A 12680-nucleotide genomic window follows, 5' to 3' on the forward strand; every position below is an offset into this window, starting at 1 on the left:
CAGATAGAACTATTCTATTTTGAGCAAAATCCTCGGAATTAAATTCTCTATTGTTTCTCAGGAATTCTTTTTCAGTGTACAACAGTTCTCATAACTAGATTGTTACCTCCTATGGGGCATAAATACTTCCAATTGTGATGACCCATGTTTCCTAGCCAAACCATTTTGTTACTAATTTGTTCACAAAAGAGTAACAAAATGGCATTTGTCTGCATCTGTTCCCACAGTTTTAGGAATGCCAGCCCCACTCAAAACTCTATCAAATGTATGGGAGCCCTGTATGATGATATGCATATTTGTTTTGTAAGTTCACAACTTTTACTATATACTTATTGTCTGTATATGCTCATGTATGAATGATATACTTCAATAAAAAGTTTTAAAAAGTAAAAAAACGAAAACAAAAACTCTATCAAATAGCTCTGAGAGTCCCCAGAAAATTTCTTCTCTGTGATCTGTGAATTAGTCCTCTCAGTTTTCAAGCATTTGTCATTTTCTTTCTTTCCATCTTGGGCTTCCTGCAGCAATGGCTATTCTCAAGATGAAAGAAGCATATCCTCTGCAAGCCGCACCCTCCCCCCCATCCCCAGAGCTGTCTCTGAAATCTGAGGATCATTCTTTCTTTTTTTTTTTTAAAGATTTATTTATTTATTTCTCTCCCCTTCTCCCCTCCTCCAATCCGGTTGTCTGTTCTCTGTGTCTATTTGCTGTGTCTTCTTTGTCTGCTTCTGTTGTTGTCAGCGGCATGGGAATCTGTGTTTCTTTTTGTTGCATCATCTTGTTGCATCAGCTCTCCATGTGTGTGGCGCCATTCCTGGGCAGGCTGGACTTCCTTTTGCACTGGGCAGCTCTCCTTACAGGGTGCACTTCTTGTGCATGGGGCTTCCCTACGCGGGGACACCCCTGCGTGGCAGGGCACTCCTTGCATGCATCAGCACTGTGCATGGGCCAGCTCCACACAGGTCAAGGAGGCCCGGGGTTTGAACCGTGGACCTCCCATGTGGTAGACGGATGCCCTATCCACTGGACCAAGTCCACCGCCTGAGGATCAATTCTGATGATTCCTTCTAATAATGTTTTAAACGTCCTTTAGATATTTTAGTAAAATATCGCTTTCAGCTTTCCTTGCTCTTTTTGTCACAGCTTCTTCCTACAGTTCAAGCTTTGACCCCAGATTTGGATAAGGGTAACCTGAGTGATAGACATAGTATTTTCCTTAGAGCTACTCCTTACCTTTGATATAGCTCTGTTGCCTTGCGGCTGTCATTTGCCCTTGGTTTTCTCTTCACTCTGGAGTTCTACCCATCCTTGCTCTGACAGATCTAAGTATGGGTAGATTTTGGAGTCAATGTCATGGGCTCAAGCTGGAGTTCTGGCTATACAATACACAGACAAACAAGCAATTCTGCCTGTGGAGTAGATCTACTTTTAATGCCGGTATTTGAGGGTACATGCCTATGCCTATATCCTTTATTAAGTATGGCTTTAGGAAGCTATAATACAGCTTTCCACATTTGCTCTGTAGTCTCATCAAATCTGTGAAATTATAAGTCATGGCATCAGTGCATTCCTTTTTTTTTTTCCTCCTCCCCTTCCCCCACCTGCTGTTTTTGCTGTCTGTGTCCATTTGCTGTGTGATCTTCTGCATCTATTTCTTTTTTTGTCTTTTCATCTAGTCTTTCTCCTCTAGGATTCTCCAGGATTTGATCGTGGGGACCTCTGATATGGAGAGAGATTCCCTGTCAATTGTGCCACCTCAGTTCCTGGTCTCTGCCGTGCTTCACCTTGACTCTCCCCTTTGTCTCTCTTTTGTTGTGTCATCATCTTGCTGTGTGACTCACTTGTGCGGGCGCTGGCTCACCGCATGAGCACTTGGCTTGCTGCACGGGCACTTGTGTGGGCACTCAGCTCACCATGCGGGCACTGGCTCACCATGCAGTCTCTCACATGGGCACTTGGTTTGCCACGCGGGCACTCATGTGGGCACTAGGCTCACTGCATGGGCACTTGGCTTACCACGTGGGCACTCAGCTTACCACATGGGCACTTGGCTTGCCACATGGGCACTTGGTTTGCTGCGTGGGCACTCGGCTTGCCATACAGGCACTGGCGCGCAGCGTAGGCACACTTCTCTTCTTCTTTTTCACCAGGAGGCCCCAGGGATTGAACCCAGGTCCTCCCACATGGTAGGCTGAAGCCCTATCACTTGAACCACATCTGCTTCCATTCTTTATGATAATGTCAAAAAGGTAAATTCTTCCAGGCTTAGATATTTGGGGAGGATCTAGGGCTCTTTCTGTAACTAGATGACCAGAGTTGCTTCAGGGAGGCACCCAAGAAAGTGCCTGATAAATACTCAATATTTATTTATTGATTGAGCAGAATGTCCTGGTCTTAGTCACCCTTAGACCTGACTTCAGATGTTCTAGGCTATTTGAAGAGTCTGCTTAATAGGCTTATCTCTGTACTGTCACTTCTCTTTGTAAAGTAGCCCTCATTCTAGTGTTTCTCTTAGGCCTTGTTTTCTACCTTTAATCATCTCTGAGGCTGCTCTCCAAATGGACTCCAAGTTCTCCATGTCCTCCCTCTAGCTGTGCAGCACAGACATGAAAGTTAGTTTTCTCATTGTCAGGCTAGTGCTGAGTTTAGAAACTTATTGGGACAGCACACTGACAGTTTTGCTCTTAATTCTACTGCCATGCTAATTGGAAGTCTAGCTTTCCCATACCTCTTATGAAGAATCTCCTGCTCCAAACTTCCAATGGGAAAGTCTCTCCACAATCCCTTTCCACCCTTGTTTTCCTGCTTGTCCCGTTTCCCTTCTTCCTCAACGTGGAGGCCAGGCAATCCCAGATCACCTGCTGAAGTACAAGTGGAAAGGAGACGGTGATAGCTGAGGAACCCAGAGGAAGGAGGTCTTTGTATGATGAGGCTAGCTCTAGAAGGCAGGCTAGGTCTTCTCAAGCTTCCTCTTGCCATCTGTCTCTTGCTCTGGAGCTTCTGCTTGCCTTGCAGTCTCTATGCTCAAGCCTGTGCTTGGCTGGGGAGTTCCAGGCTCTGAAGGGTTAAGGCTGGGAGCCTTGATGGATGGAGAGGACTCTTAGTTATCATTTGGAGAGCTGAGCAAGGGAGCAAGGGCTCCTCCCCTTCGCCTACACGTCCTTTTCACATGATCTCTGGCCATAGCTGCAGAAAGGAAAAAAGAAAAAAAAAAGGGGGGGAAAGGGAAAAAAAGTTTTCTAAATAGTTTAGAAAGTCCTTGTAGATGCTTGTGTTTTCATTTAGCAGCATGAATCCAGGACAGCATCAGCTCCTCAGAGGCAGCAGCCAACTGGGAATTGAGTGGAAAAAAATAGGAATCCAGACTCTGGAACTGTCCAGTTTTTTGTTTTTATTATTATTATTTTTTGGTGAGAGAGGCAGTGGGAGTAAGGGAGTAAATCAAATCTTTCTGGGGGAGGGTTCGGCTCTAGGCTTTCGTGGCCAACATATTAAAGATCAACTCCATGTGTGTGACCCGACTGGAATGGAAGCTTCAGTTGGAAAGGAATCCAACTGAAGCTGTGCTTAAGGCTTCAGCTCAAGTAAGAAAAATGAGGTGGGGGTCCCAGGGGGCAGGGTGGGATCAAGTCTCAGATGGAGGGAGAGGGCTTGGGGCTGCACATGGAGAGGAAGAAGGCAGAAGGGAGCTATGTCTTTAAGCCTATCCTATGGTTATACAAAATTTTTTCTTCTATGAATGGGTTTTGCTGTAAATTATAGCTTTGCCTGTGGTCCCTTGGGTCAAAAGAAATAGTCTCTAAACCGAAAACAGCTCTGATTGGTGACTCTCCTTCTTTCCTCCCCAACCCCCTTCCTAATTGAAACCAAATGTGCAATATATTGGATGCTGGGATCACTGGCACTTTCCCAGGAATCCTCAGAATGTGAGGTTTCTCTCAAAGGCATCTTGCATCAGCCTGTGGATGTATGCCTGCCGCCGGCTCCCTCCACCGGCAAAGTGGAAAAAGAAGCGTTTAACAACAAATTCTTCGTTTGGGGTTGGGGAACGCAGTGGATTATAGCTCTGTTTTCTTCTTTCCAAAACTGTGCACTCCTGGATGAGAGTAAGTTATGTGGTTTTTTTCTTCTCCTTTTCTTTTCTTTCCTTACTGAAAATGAAAGTTCTGAATAAACGTCTTTTGGTGTCTCAGGAAAAGTTTTAAAAAGGAGGTGGAAAGGAAATTTCAAGTCAGGTGAAGGTGGGAAGGGAAAAGAGCATCACAGACTTGGAAAAATCAGAGGTCCCAGGTTTTCTGGGGTCTGGATTTACATTGTGGAGAGCAGAATAAAGAGAATTAATGACCAAGGAAGGCTGAAGCAAAATAAATGCACCCATAGCAGCTGCAAGATATAATAAACAGAGTTAGCACAGTTGAAACTGTTGGCAGGCAAGACAGGCCGATCGCAGAGTTGGTTTTCGGACGGAGAAACCGGAACAGGGGAGCTGGATTTTTGGGTGTTTAGTAGCGGTGTTAGAGGGTCTGGGTTTTGGGGAGGAGAGCATAGACCAAGCGCTTTTTGTTTGTCAGGGGGCTACTGGTTTGATTGTGAGGAGGGCAGCCTGGGATGAGGGGGGCAGTTCGTCCTGTTGTTTGGGGTGGCTGGGCCCCCGGTGTGTTACAGAGGACTTTCTCGGTTGGTGACGGTGGTGGCTCTGGGGTCCTGTTCCCTTTGTTACTGACTGACTTGGGGCTGCTTTTGGCTGGGAACCTCTCAGTCCTGGACGAGTTTCAAGAGTCCCATCCATAGGGAAAAAGGATTTTTCCGGGCGGCTGAAATTCTCAGGTCAGCCATTTGAGACGAGAGGTCCACACTCTCCAAGCCAGTAGGGGGTCCAGCACCATTTTGCCGACTGTTGGCTTTCTGCATCCTTTCAGGAGAGGAGCACGGGGCTCGAGCCCTGAAAAGGGCCTGAGAGAGCTCATCCGACCCTCTCCATTCACAGAGGGTGAACGTGATCCTCAGGAAGGAGGGCTGCCGCGTACAGGGTCACACAGCACGTTAGCAGTGGAGCCAGCGACGCAGTCGGGCTCTCTTTACCTAGTCCAGTGCCTTTCCTCTCCATACCTCCACTTTCAGGGTCCTTTCTAAGGCTTATTCTGGCTGAGACGACAGAGGCGGTTTAATTAGCAAGTCACAGCGAGGACTTTAGGTGTCAGCAAGATGGTGGCTCATCAGTTAATAGGATCTGCTGTTATAATTGGTTGTGTGTGTAGAAAATTAAAAAGCGAACATTTTTAACACTTTATGACAGGCTCCAGGTTCCACGTTCAGAGTTTTACATACATTATTGGATTTCATCTTCACAGTTCTTTAGGGCATTCTTCCTATTTGATAGATAAGGAAATTAAGGCTTAGAGAAGTGAGAGGAGTTGCTCAAGGAAATTCAGCTTATAAGTTTGAAACTCCTGAATGTCTGATTCGAAAACCTGTGCCCTTCTTCATTATTCAATCCTAATTCCCTCACTCCCCTCCACACACACGCATTTGATCACTTCGGGAGTCAAATTCCATCTTCCCCTCAGTGACCAGGGGCCGAAGGGGTCAGGCTGGGGGAGCAGGTTGGCTCCTCTCTCCGAGGCTGCTTCTGCTCTTGCGGGTATTAATTTGGGTATCAGACAGGGCCTGTGGGTGGGCATCCCCCTGTGGGTTAATTACTGGAGGCGTGGTATATACCCAATGTTTTGTTATGCAAGACTGGAATTCGGAGCCAGAAGTCCCCAGTTCAAGTTCTGGCTCTACCTTTTACCGCTTGGCAGTTACTTTACCTTTCTGAACCAGGCTTCCGTATCTGTTACATGGAAATAATAAGAGATATTTGTCATCAGTGTGTTCTGAAGGCTATGAAGGGTTTCACAATATCAGTTGTCATTGTTATGATTACTGAAATCCGGAATGGAATGGGAAGCAGCGTCCCCCATGCGGGACCGGGCCGTTGGCACTGACGCCGGCTGGCGGGAAGTTGTTTGGCTGTGTGTGGAGCTCTGAAACGGGCGACTTCAGTCTCAGTGTCCATCTCCTTCAAATCTAAACAGCCGTTTCTAACGGGGAATATTCCCAGATTTTCCATCAGAACTTTCCTCTGGTGGCCTCGCTTGTCTGTGATTCCTCACCCAAAGCAGTGGAGACTGGAGAACAGCAGGCTTATTGAAGCATCCTCTTGCTGTTGCACACACTTGGGTCTGTGTTGTCTCTGACCGAGAGGGTTTAATAAGGGCCAGTCCACTGGTTTCTTCTCAAAAGTTCCATCCGGCTCAGGATGGAACTTTGACTCAGGACCTTGACACTGGGACAGGCCTGCGCCCCTCTCCACCTTGCACATTGAACCCCTCCTTTTATCTTATGTTTCCTCTTCATGTCTGTAGTCAGAAGGAATGCAGCTGTTCCCGGGTAGGGGTGGAGGGCCGCCATGCAGGGGGAGGTCCCCGGCTCTGCTTCTGGTTAAGACCCGTTTGCTTTATAAACACCAAAGGTAAGGGAAGTGGAAAGGCATTTCCAGACTATCTAGAACCCTCAAACTGAAACTTCCAACAGTATCCATGTACCAGACAGAGTGGGGGCATCCTCCAAAGGAGCCTCATCTGCCACCCACCCTTCCCTCCCCACTGCCGGCAGCCTCCCTGTTGACTCAGTTTTTTCCCTCCTGATTTGCTCACTTCTCAGGCTTTAAGTCACCTGAATTATTTATCGGTTGTAATGAGTCTTGTTCAAACCTTCCAGTGTGACTGCATTTTAAAATAAACTTTTTATTTTAAAGTAATTGCAGACTTACAGGACAATTGCAAAAATAATATAAAACCAATTAAAAAAACCCTCCAGTATACCTCATACCCAGATTTACCAACTTTTAACATTTTGCCACATTTATTATCTCATTCTGTTTATCTGCTTTCTATATCTATCTATGTATCTATCTATGTATCTATGTATCTATGTATCTATGTATCTATCTAACATCTATCTGTCTAATCATCTGTCTGTATCTTCTAAACATTTGAGAGTAGATTGCATGCATCATGCTCCTTGAACACACTACAATCTTGTATCTTTCCTAAGAACAAGGATATTCACTTATGTACACTCCTCAAGTTCAAGATATTTAATATTGATATAAAGCTTACAGTATATATTCCAAGCTTTCATATATCCCATTAATGTCATTTTGGGCCTCTCCTCCTTCCTTATTAGATTCTGTCCAAGATCATGTAGTTTTCATTGTCTTCTTTAGTTGCTTTAAAAAAAATTTTTTAAAAAAAATATATGTATGACACAAACTTTCCCATCTCAAAATACGGAATGTACAATTTAGTGGGATTAGTCACAACCTCACTATTGTGCTACCCTCACCATCATCCATTACCAAAATTTTCAATCATCCTGAAACCAAAACCCTGCACCCATTATGCACTAACTCCCATTCCCTCTCCCCACCTCACTCCTGGTAACCTGGACTCTACTTTCTGTCTCTATGAACTTGCATATTCTAGTTATTTCATATAAGTGGAATCATATAATAGCTATCCTTTTGTGTCTGAGTCAACATCATGTCTTCAGTATTCATCCGTGTTGTAGCATGGAGCAGAACTTCATTCCTTTTTATGGTAAAAAATATTCCATTGTATGGATATAGCATATTTTGTTTTTCCATTCATCTCTCCACAGACACTTGGGCTGCTATTGTGAGTAATGCCATTATGAACATTGGCGTACAAATATCTTTCCAGGTCCCTGCTTTCAATTCTTTGGGGTATTTACCCAGAAGTAGGATTGCCAGGTCATATAGTAGTTCTATGTTTAACTTTCTGAGGAATTGCCAAACTGTTTTCCATAGCCCTGCACCATTTCCATTCCCACCAACAATGTACTTCAGTTCCTATTTCTTTACATTCTTGGTACACTTGTTATTTTTATTATAATTTTGAATAATAGCCATTCTAGTGGATATGAAATGTTATTTCATTGAGGATTTGACTTGCATTTCCATAATGACTTACGATATTGAGCATCTTTTCCTGTGTTTATTGGCTATTTGTATGGTTTATTTGGAGAAACATCTATTCAAGTCTTTCTCCCATTTTTTAATTGGGTTGTCTTTTTTTTGAGTTGTAGGTCTTTAGATATTCTGTATATTAATCTCTTATCAGATACATGGTTTCCAAATATTATCTTCCATTCTGTTGGTTGTCTTTTTACTTTCTTGTAGTGTCCTTTGATGCCCCAAAGTTTTAAATTTTGATAGAGCGCAATTTATTTGTTTTTTCTTTTGTTGTTTGTGCTTTTGGCATAAAGTCTGAAAAAATCCATTGCCTAACAAAAGTTCCTGCAGATGCTTCCCTATGTCTTTTTCAAAGAGTTTTTATGGTTTTAGTTCTTATATTTAGGCTGTTGCTCCATTTTAAGCTAGTTTTCATATATTTTGTGAAATAAGGATCCACTGACATTGTTTTGCATGTGGATATCCAGTTTTTCCATCACTATTTATTGAAGAGACTATTCTTTTGCCATTGAGTGGACTTAGCACCTTTGTCAAAAATCCATTGGCCACAGACGTATGGATTTATTTCTGAACTCTCAATTCTATTCCATTGGTCCATATGTCTGTTCTTGTGCCAGTACCATACTGCTTTGATTACCATAGCTTTGTAATAAGTTTTGAATCTGGAAATATGACTCTCACAGCTTCAGTTGTCTTTTTTTTTTTTTCCCAAGGTGTTTTTGACTATTTGGGGTTCCTTGCCCTTTGATATATATTTGATGGTTAGCTTTTCCATTTCTGCAAAGAAGGCTGTTGTAGTTTTGATTGGGATTGCATTGATTCTGTAAATTGTTTAGGTAGTATTGTCATTTTAAGGTTATTAAATATTCCAATAAATGAACATGGAATATATTTCCATTTATTTAGATCTTCTTTAATTTCTTTTGGTAATGATTTGTAGTTTTCCATGTACAAGTCCTTTACATCCTTGGTTAAATTGATTGCTAGATATTTGATTCTTTTAGTTGCTATTGTAAATGGAATTGCTTTCTTTATTTCCTTTTTAGACTGTTGCTGGTATATAAAAACACCATTGAATTTTTGCACATTTATCTTGTATACCACTACTTCACTGAATTCATTTATTAGCTCTAGTAGCTTTCTTGTAGATTCTTTGGTATTTTCTTTATATAAGATCATATCATTTGCAGCTAGGGAAAGTTTTTCTTCTTCCTTTCCAATTTGGAATTTTCCCCTTAATTGCTCTGGCTAACATGTCCAGTACAATGCTGAATAGCATTGGTGAAAGTGGACATCTTTGTCTTGTTCCTTACCTTAGGGGGAAAGGCTCTCTTTTACCATTGCGTATGTTAGCTGTGGGTTTTTCATTTGTGCCCATTATAATGTTAAGGAAGTTCATTTCTATTCCTAGTTTTCTGAGTGTTCTTATCAAGAAATGGTACTGAATTTTGCTAAATGCCATTTTGTGTCAATTGAGATGATCATGCGTTTTTTTCTCTCACTCACTTCATTTTAATAATGTGGTATGTTACATTGATTGGTTCTTTTATATTGAACCACCCTTGCATTCCTAGGAAAAATCCCAATTGATCATAGTATATAATGTTTTTAATATGCTGTTGGATTCTGTTGGCTAGTATTTTGTTTATAATGTATTTATATTCATAAGGAATATTGGTTTGTAATTTTCTTTTCTTGTGATATCTTTATCTTTTGCCTTTAGTATTACGATGATGCTGGCCTCATAGAATGAGTTAAGAATTCTTCCTTCCTGTACAAGATTTTGGAGGAGTGTGAGAGGGATTGGAGTTAATTCTTCTTTGATTGTTTGGTAAAATTCACCAGTGAAGCCATCTGGTCCTGGCCTTTTCTTTGTTGGGGGATTTTTGGCCCTAAGAATTCCCCCATTTACCAGGATCTGGAAGTCCATTTTTCCCCAGGAAATAGTGTTGCCTCCTGGTCCTGAATGTTTACTGTATGTCCCATAGCCAGCAATCCTTTGCCACTGGCCGCTGTGAATTTGATTGTTTTCCTGCACAGTGTGTACACCACAGTGTGCGCAGTGTGTGTGCTCTGCTCCCTTCAGAACTAGGACTAGGGTCCTGAACTTGGGAACACCGGCTGACCTCACAGTGAGCTGGGGAGGGGGTGGTGGAAGGGCCAACAAATCAATCAAAAGACATTTTGGTGCTTCCCTTGTTACTGAAATACTTTAACTGTTTTCTGGAACTCTGAGAAAGATAGTTCTGCCAGTTTTTGCTTGGGGTTTAAAGCTTCTGTGGGGAGACAAAATCTCACTCCACCATCTTGGTGACATCCTGTGTGAATGGATTTTTTAATAGACAAACTAAAAAATTGGAATAGCCACTCCCATATATTAAAGCCATGTCATTTTTAATTAGCATCAACTCTCAGATGTCCTTCCCACGTCCCTCCACAAGATCTACTTTCAACCACTTTACATTCACCCACACCTCAAATATACAACCCAAACACGTTTCACAGGCATACAGAAAGCAAACACCCATCTGAAAATGGACCTCCACAGACATATGCGAATGCCTTAGGCCAGCCCACATAAATGGTAACCTGTCTGCAACACAAGCACAACAGGATTCTTCATACTTCTTGCCCTGTTTGAAGTCATGCAAAGTTTGAGTTGACTCTCTCCCAGCACAACAATGACTACCCAGTCTAGACATGCATCTACCGTCCCCAGGCTTCCCCCAGGCATCTTCTCTGAATTCAGCAACCATCCACAATGAGGGCTGTTCACCAGTAAATTAGAAACTCCAGTAAACTCTTAAAAATTTCCAGGCCAATTAAATCAGAATATCTGTGGGTGGGGATTGGGAATCAGAACTTTGAAGTGTTCTCCAAGTGATTCTAATACAAGCCAGGATTGAGTACCTCTGTCAATAAATGTCCAATTAGTTGTCCAGCACTCCTTAGCATAGATTAAGGGCCCTCTGTGAGGAGAAATGAACCATGGCCACACACTCCTCCGCCATTGTCCTTTAAAGAATTTAACTATCAGTGCCTCCTTCTTCCTGTTGTGCCTCCCTCCTCTAGCTGGTTTCTCTGAACTTGGTTAAGACCTCCTCACAATGTACACAATTTCCCTTCTGTCTTAGGTGGAAGCTCACCCAGGCTTCAGACTCTTTCACATATGAAGTCAGACAGACCTGGTTCCAATCCTAGCTCCACATTCACGGCTATGTGACCTTGGGCAAGCTGCTTAAGTCCTCTAAGCTTCAGTTCCCCAATCTATAAAATAGGATTTATAATTCCCATCTAATAAGTATTATAATTACCATTTGTCAAGTACTTAATATAATGCTTCATATGTAATTGATAAATGTTGCTGATGATTATTTTTTATTTATTTATTTTTTCCCACATAACTCACTCCCCAGCCCCCAACACATCATTTTTGTAAACTGTATTTTTTTGAAGATATACACATCACATAAAAAATGTTACATTAAAAAATATAAAAGGTTCCTCTTTACCACCCACCCCGCAGCCCACTCCTCCCACACCAACAACCTCCCCCATCATTGTGGCACACTCACTGCACTCAGTGAACACACTTTGGGGCACTGTTGCACTACCTAGATAATAGTTTACCCTACAGTTCGCACTCTCTCCCAGTATATTCAATGGGTTATGGCAGGATATATAAAGTCCAGCATCTTGGTGTTTCTGCGTGATGAAGCTGGACTCAGATGGGATCTCTTTTCATAAGACTTTCATGCTACTTTACTGGAATTGTAGTTGATGTTGGGGTTTAAGATATAATTAGGGGATTTGAATCTCTGGACTGACAATATGATAGCCAGGCCCTGAGCCTCAACAGACTCCAGCTCCTACAATCAGATTTATTGGACTCACCTCACTCAGCTAAGATGGAGTTGAAGAAGGACAACCACCACACCATGGAGCCTAGAGAGCCTACAACTGAAAGCAGGAGGATTGCATCCAGTATCCATGTGGAATCTGAGCCTCCTCTTGACATAGAGGTGCAACGGACACAACCAATCCAAGGTCCACAGAGAAAAGGTGGCATTGGAGTGGGAAAAGTGGACATGGTGGCTGATGGGTATGGGGAATGGCAGGAAGAGATGATATGTGGAGGTGCCTTTGGGACTTGGAGTTGCCCTGGACGGTGCTTCAGGGGCAATCACCGGACATTGTAAATCCACCCAGGGCCCACTGGATGGAATGGGGGAGCGTATGGGCCATGATGTGGACCATTGACCATGAGGTGCAGAGATGCCCAGAGATGTACTTACCAAATGCAATGAATGTGTCATGATGATGGGAGTGAATGTTGCTGGGGGGGGGAGTGGTGGGGTGGGGGGGGGGGGGTTGAATGGGACCTCATATATTTTTTTGATGTAATATTTTTACAAAATCAATAAAAATAAAAATAAAAATAAAGTCCAGCATCTGACCCTGCAATATCATTTAGGACAACTCGAAATCCCAAGAATGCCCCCACATCTTTTCTACCTTCTCCCTGCCTTCAGCAACTACGATGGCCACTTTGTCCACCTTGATGCTAAAATTTCTTCTATTACTCGTCACAATAGTTTTATAGTAGAATATCAGTAAGTGCACTCTAGTCCATATTTTATTC

The 12680-nt window shown here is 42.8% G+C and overlaps 1 protein-coding gene across 4 annotated transcripts in view; it reads left to right on the forward strand.

Annotated features, from left to right (window-relative positions):
- Positions 1-3869: 3869 nt before the first annotated feature.
- DDR2 (discoidin domain receptor tyrosine kinase 2) overlaps positions 3870-12680 on the forward strand; it is a 162348-nt gene continuing 153537 nt past the window's right edge. For 2 of the 4 annotated variants that reach the window (XM_058310039.2, XM_058310043.2), the window contains exon 1: positions 3904-4106. The gene's annotated coding sequence lies outside the window, so the exon portion shown is untranslated. Of the gene's footprint in view, positions 4107-12680 lie in introns of all 4 variants that reach the window. The other 2 variants (XM_058310040.2, XM_058310042.2) reach the window with 2 other exon arrangements.

The sequence above is a fragment of the Dasypus novemcinctus genome, chromosome 13 (assembly GCF_030445035.2).
Source record: "Dasypus novemcinctus isolate mDasNov1 chromosome 13, mDasNov1.1.hap2, whole genome shotgun sequence".
In the NCBI taxonomy this organism is placed as follows: Eukaryota; Metazoa; Chordata; class Mammalia; order Cingulata; family Dasypodidae; genus Dasypus; species Dasypus novemcinctus.